Here is a 6,252-nt window from a genome sequence, read left to right as displayed (position 1 = left end):
AGACTCCGCCGTTCTTCATGTTGTTATCGCCAGCCATTGAGAGGGAGGGGAAGGCGCCGATTGGGGTTTATGTTTCAGGCTAAAACTGCTCTGATGCCATCATAAAATCAATGTGAGCCTTTTTGATTACTTTGTATTTTTAGTGTATATATACAATAGAAAATAGAGAAATATAAATACAGTGTGTTGAGGTAATAAACAAGGAATGTTCTTATAAAGGCTAAATATAGGGACCAAAAAGAAGCAATGATTATGCGATGATTATGGAGAGGATATGGATATCTCATCTCTAATACCTCATTAGTCCTTTTTGACTTGTTTTAGTTTTGGTTCATAAAAGACGTGACGAAAACCAATCGAATGTCAATTTTGTTTTTGTTTTGTTTTAGTTCCGTATCATAACGAACGTGACGGAAACCAACCGAATTCAAGTAGACTCAACGCGTATTGTTTAGTTTCAGTACCGTAACAAACGTACGGAAACTGACCGAATGCCGATTTTGTTTTGTTTTTGTTTTTTTAGTTCTGGTACTATAACGAACGTGACGGAAAACCAACCGATTTGCACAGACTCACCGTCTCAACGCCTGAGATCGACAACGGTCAGGTTTTACCAACGCCCGAGTTTTACCGGCCGACGCCACCCATTGTTTCACCTCAAATTTATTATTTTTTGTTTTTATTTTGGTTTTAGTTCCAGTACAATAACGCACGTGACTGAAACCGACCGAATTCACGTCGACTTACTGCTAAAAACTTGCTACCGACAACGTTTGGGTTTTACCATTGCCAAAGTTTTACCAACCTGCCCCGAAGCAACTATGGATAAACATAAGGATAAACATAATATATAAATGGGTTAAACCCAAACAACCCGCGGGGGAGATGTTAATGGCGGGTGGACCCAAATTGAAATGGGGAAGAAGAGGTGGAGGGAGGCGGAGAACATCTCCGGAACAAATACTCCGACAACCCGCCGGACTTTGGTCTTCTGGCGATCTCTCTATCCTTCTTTTCAACCCTACGTTTCTTACTCCCGTGAAGCCAAGCCCAAGATCGATTGGAAAGACTTCAATGCCACTCGCGAACTCACTAGGGTTTTGCTTCTGCATGACCATTCAATAACCTGGTTAGCTTCAAATTCACCTTCTTTTTACTTGAATTGATGATAGGCGTATTGTTCGTGTTAGTGTCAATCTTATGAATTTGAAGTTTGAATATTTTAGGGTTTTTAATCTACCAGAATATGTGCTTGTGCTTTAGGTCGATTGTTATTTAATTTGGCCTCGAATTGGCGTGATTTAGTAGTGATTTTAGACGAATAAAGAAACATGCTCAATCTGTTGAGATGCTAATTTAACTTGAACAGATCATAGGTTTAACTCAATAGTATTCTTATAAGGTATTTTTATTAGAATTGTAATTACGGGTGTAAACGAGCTTAGCCAAGCCCGACCTCGTTTAATTCAGGAGGGATCAATCCTGGCTCAGCCCGTGAGTAGTTTGTCAAGCTCGGCTCGTTTATTATTTATTAATAATTGCTTTGTTTATATATTTTTAATAGTTATTTACATGTATATTTGTATTTATATTGTTTATATATAATAATAGTTATAGTATAAATATATTAAAAGAAATAAAAAGCTTGCTTGAACTCGGTATGTGAAGCTCGGGTTCGGGCTCATTTATCATATGAGCCTTGATAAAAGCTCAGGCTCGTTTATCATATGAGCCTTAATAAAAGCTCGGGCTCGTTTATCATATGAGCCTTAATAAAAGCTCGGGCTCGTTTACTATATGAACCTTAATAAAAGTTCGAGCTCATTTAAGCTCGGCTCGATTTGAGGTTTTAACGAGAAGATCTCGAGTAGCTCGTGAGCGGCTCGGCTCCTTTACGCTTCTAATTAGGGATGAGATCGGTACCGTACCTGTACCCGAAAGTAACCGTACCTGAAATCAGTAAATCAGGGTACCGTACCCGTGCCCAATTTTATGGTGCGGGTACAGTTAGTTTCAAGTACGGTACTCGCTTTGATACCACTTTGTTCTTTTTAAAAAACAGACAAAATGGCAAAAGACGTCCTTTACGTTTGACGTGATTTTCATTAGACGTCCTTTAATGAAAGAAATAGCGAAAGGCATAATTCATGTTTCAAATTTGTTTCACGTTACGTCCTTTGTCACTAACCTAGTTAAATTTTTTTGTTAAATCTGCTCATGTGCCTTGCACATGAGGGTATTTTTGTAATTTTATATATAAATTATTTTATATTAAAACTAACATATACAATACACAAAAGGACAAAATACTCTCTCTCTCTCCCCCTTAAGCTAATCTGTTTCACCCCCCCTAGCCGCCACCACCACCACATTCAATTTCACGGCCGCCATCGCCATCGTCTCCAACGCCCCATCACCATCCCGAACTAAGCCACCATAACTGGTACCGCACGACCGCCACTCCAAACCACCACCATCTCTTCATCACACGACCACCACACAAACCACCCACCTACAATAACCTCTTACAGTTGCCGGTAATACGAAGCGGGAGAGGGGGTAGCCGGTGAGACAAACCGGTCAATTCCTGCCACCACTCCCATATCTCTCGCATTTTCCAGCCACCAACACACACCCAACCACCACCATCTCGTATCGCAGCCACCATACCCTCTCGTTTTCCGGCGACTCGAGAAGTCGCACAGCCACATAAACCACCATCACCACCGTGCTCCCACCACCACCACAATCTGGAACCACTTACAAATTTTCCCATCTCAATTTTCATCTCCATCGGCAATTTTCATTAGAAAAATCATAGTTTCGCCGGAAAACCCAAATCGGAAAACCGGTCCTCGCGTAGCCGTAGAAGCCATCAGTTGTTGCCGGTTGTCTCAAAACCCATAAGTAAGACCGAACTAAGATCTAACACAGATCCGGCTTCACTTCGATTTGGGGTTTATGACTTCAAACCCTAGTCCAGCGGTGGTGATGGTGGCGTCCGTTTGAGACGGTGGTGACGGCGGCATTCGTTGTAGACGGTGGTGGTGGCGGCGTTCTTTTTAGTTGGTGGTGTGGTGGTGGTGGGTGGCGGCGATGGAGGTGGAGGACGGTGGCGGCGATGAAGATGGAGCGGTGGCGGTGATGGAGGGTAAAGAGGCAAATGGGTATTTTGATGAAATCTGTTTATAATTATAAATATATTATGTGTAAATAATATATTTATAGATATATTATATGTAATATAATATATTTATAAATATTTTAATGAAATCTGTTTTTTAAGTAAATTATTAAAATATTTTATTAAACAAATGGGTAAAATGGCCACACTGCCCTCATGTGCAAGGAACATGACCAGATTTAACAAAAAAATCTAACTGGGTTAGTGGCAAAGGACGTAACGTGATTCAAATTTGAAACGTGAATTATGCCTTTTGCTATTTCTTTCATTAAAGGATGTCTAATGAAAATCGGGTCAAACGTAAAGGACGTCTTTTGCCATTTTGTCTAAAAAAAATCTCCGCTAAACTTGGTATCGATTCCGTACAGTACCAACAAACGGTTATCTATAATACCACAACCAAAACCGTAATAACACAACCAAAACATAATACTAAAACTAAAAATGAAATAAACCATAATATAAAATCCATTCATAATCAAGTAATGAATTCCAAAACATACAAAGTCTCCTAAAATTTTTCTTATCAAAATGTTTAAAACAAAATTAACTTATGCAAAGAAAGTTAACATTTGTTTAATCTTTGTTAGTCATCTTTTCATTATCCCTTTCCCTTTTCTTTGTTTATTCTTCCTCAATTTATATAAAAAAACAAGAGAGAAAGTTAATACATGCTATTCAATGATTTACACATTTACACATACATGAAATAAAAATATATGAATCTACACATATAGAACGAGAAGGAACTGATTCAACTGATATATATTAGGATTTGAAAATCCTGCTTGAAAGTTAAGTCATGAGTGTTGAAAACCTAATAAAAACCCCTATATATTCTAAACAGGTACTAGTACCTGTAATACCCGTACCTATACCCAAAATTACCAGTACCTAAAATCAGTAAATTTGGGAAAAAAATCTCATCCCTACTTTTAATTGTAACTACCAGTTTGATCTTTTAAGTACTTCCTGAATCACACATTAAGACCTTCCAACTTTGTACTCGGTATGAATTTATCATTCTTGTACCTTAACCTTTCTTTGTTTATACAATCTTGAAAGATTAACAAGTCATCATTTGTCACAAACATAACAAAATAAAAATAGTTTTTGAACAAACTATGATGTTGATCATTAGGTGGATCCCCGATGGACAGTTATGCCCCACGGTACCCAACAGATCTAATTACATCCATTGGATCGAAGACCTTTTATCCTCCCAGTCATCATAAAGACGACAATATCGTAAAAGGATTTGATATTGGCACTGGGGCCAATTGCATTTATCCTTTACTCGGTGCATCTCTTCTCGGTTGGAGTTTCATTGGAACAGGTACTTATAATAATGAATTTAATTCTTTTTTATTTATTTGTATACAATTCTAATGGCTATGAACGTTGGTTAATTATTAATAACAGATGTGACAGACGTAGCCCTCGAATGGGCCGAGAGAAATGTTAAGAATAACCCACAAATATCTAATCTAATCAAGATTCGGAAAGTTGACTTTGATGAAGGAGGGTTGACTAGTCAAAACACTAACAATGGTGGAAGTTACATTGGACCCCCTATACTTGCAGGTGTGGTCAAAACCGATGAGAAGTTTGACTTTTGTATGTGTAATCCACCTTTCTTTGAGTCAATGGATGAAGCGGGCCTTAATCCAAACACATCGTGTGGTGGGACCCCATCAGAAATGGTTTGTCCAGGTGGCGAACAAGCTTTTGTCAGTCGAATGATTCAAGATAGTGTTCAACTTAAACAATCTTTTAGGTATTATCCTTTTATAATAAAACTTAATACTTAGTTCACTGTGATTTGTGAATTTCTTTATAGTATATGTTTGCGTTTGTTATAGATGGTACACATCAATGGTTGGAAAGAAATCGAGTTTAAAAACTTTGATATCAAAACTTCGTGAAGTGGGAGTTACGGTGGTTAAAACTACCGAGTTTGTTCAAGGTCAAACGTCTCGGTGGGGAATTGCTTGGTCTTTTGTTCCTTCAACTAAAAAGATAATATCATCTCACGTGGCCACTAAAAATGTCCTCACTTTCATGCTTGAGGTCTGTATATGTTAATTTGTTTCGTTAAATTAAGCTTTATATCCATTTTTAATAATCATGCTGTTATCACCGATATTAGGGAATCCAACGCCAATTCAGTGCGTTTCATGTTCTCCAATCAGTTGAATCTTTCTTCAAAAGGAGAGATGCATCCTGTAAATTAAATGCTGCTTTGTTTTATATTGATGTAGTCTCAAATGATTTACATTTTCGTGTAACGGTAAGTATGTAAATACTTAATGATTTTACACTTGTGTATTGTTGCAAGCACACGCTTGTGTTTATATATATTTTTTGGACTTTTTTTAATAGGTTTTTGAGCAGATTCCGGGCACTCTTTTAGTTAGAGGATCTTTGAAACCTGGAGAAACCGTTGCACCAGGTTTGTTTTTTCATGTTAATGAATTTTGTGTTATTTAGGGGGTGTTTTGGATTTGCTTTTTTTCACCAACTTATACCTTATTAACTTTTGGAAAAGTAATAAGGTGTTTGGGATTGCTTTTGATGTGAGAGGAAAAAGTTAATAAGTTACACTTTTGTAACTAATACTTAGTTACTTCAACTAAGAACAACACCTTATCTGTTTTTGTTTATAGACATGATTATTATGTGTTTTGTTTGCAGGGTTACTCTCATCAATATTCTTGCAGTTGGAGGATGCTTTGAGAAAAGAATTTTGCCCACAAAAAACTTCCACACACATCTCAGATATGTAATTTTAAAGTTTAGCACCCCCCCCCCCAAATTTTGTTTTACTATCTTCTGTTTATTATTTGATTAATTTATGTATCAGAAAGAGTTTTAAACATAATAGGGCTACATTATAAGTGATTACGAGTCAACTTGCCTTGGCTCAAGTTCGACTCATTTACAAACCGAGCCAGCTCCGCTCACTTGTTTATAAACAAACATATTTCTAAAGGGTTTTTTTGTGGGAGTCACGAGCCATGGACTTTTTGAAATACAAATGATTTGGGATAGTCAAACAAAAGGCTATT

The 6,252-nt window shown here is 37.3% G+C and overlaps 1 pseudogene across 1 annotated transcript; it reads left to right on the top strand.

Moving 5' to 3' along the window:
• Nucleotides 1-926: 926 nt before the first annotated feature.
• LOC143560117 (psilocybin synthase-like) lies at nucleotides 927-5,983 on the top strand (annotated as a pseudogene). Its single transcript, XR_013140056.1, has 7 exons — nucleotides 927-1,129; nucleotides 4,326-4,520; nucleotides 4,607-4,961; nucleotides 5,047-5,254; nucleotides 5,334-5,474; nucleotides 5,567-5,636; nucleotides 5,879-5,983. The product of XR_013140056.1 is annotated as a psilocybin synthase-like (transcript).
• Nucleotides 5,984-6,252: the final 269 nt, after the last annotated feature.

The sequence above is a fragment of the Bidens hawaiensis genome, unplaced genomic scaffold (assembly GCF_021521415.1).
Source record: "Bidens hawaiensis isolate Kalapana, Puna unplaced genomic scaffold, B.hawaiensis_p1.1 tig00020222_1, whole genome shotgun sequence".
Taxonomy (NCBI): Eukaryota; Viridiplantae; Streptophyta; class Magnoliopsida; order Asterales; family Asteraceae; genus Bidens; species Bidens hawaiensis.
The sequence above is the reverse complement of the archived record's forward strand: the minus strand, read 5'-3'. Positions and strand labels throughout refer to the sequence as shown.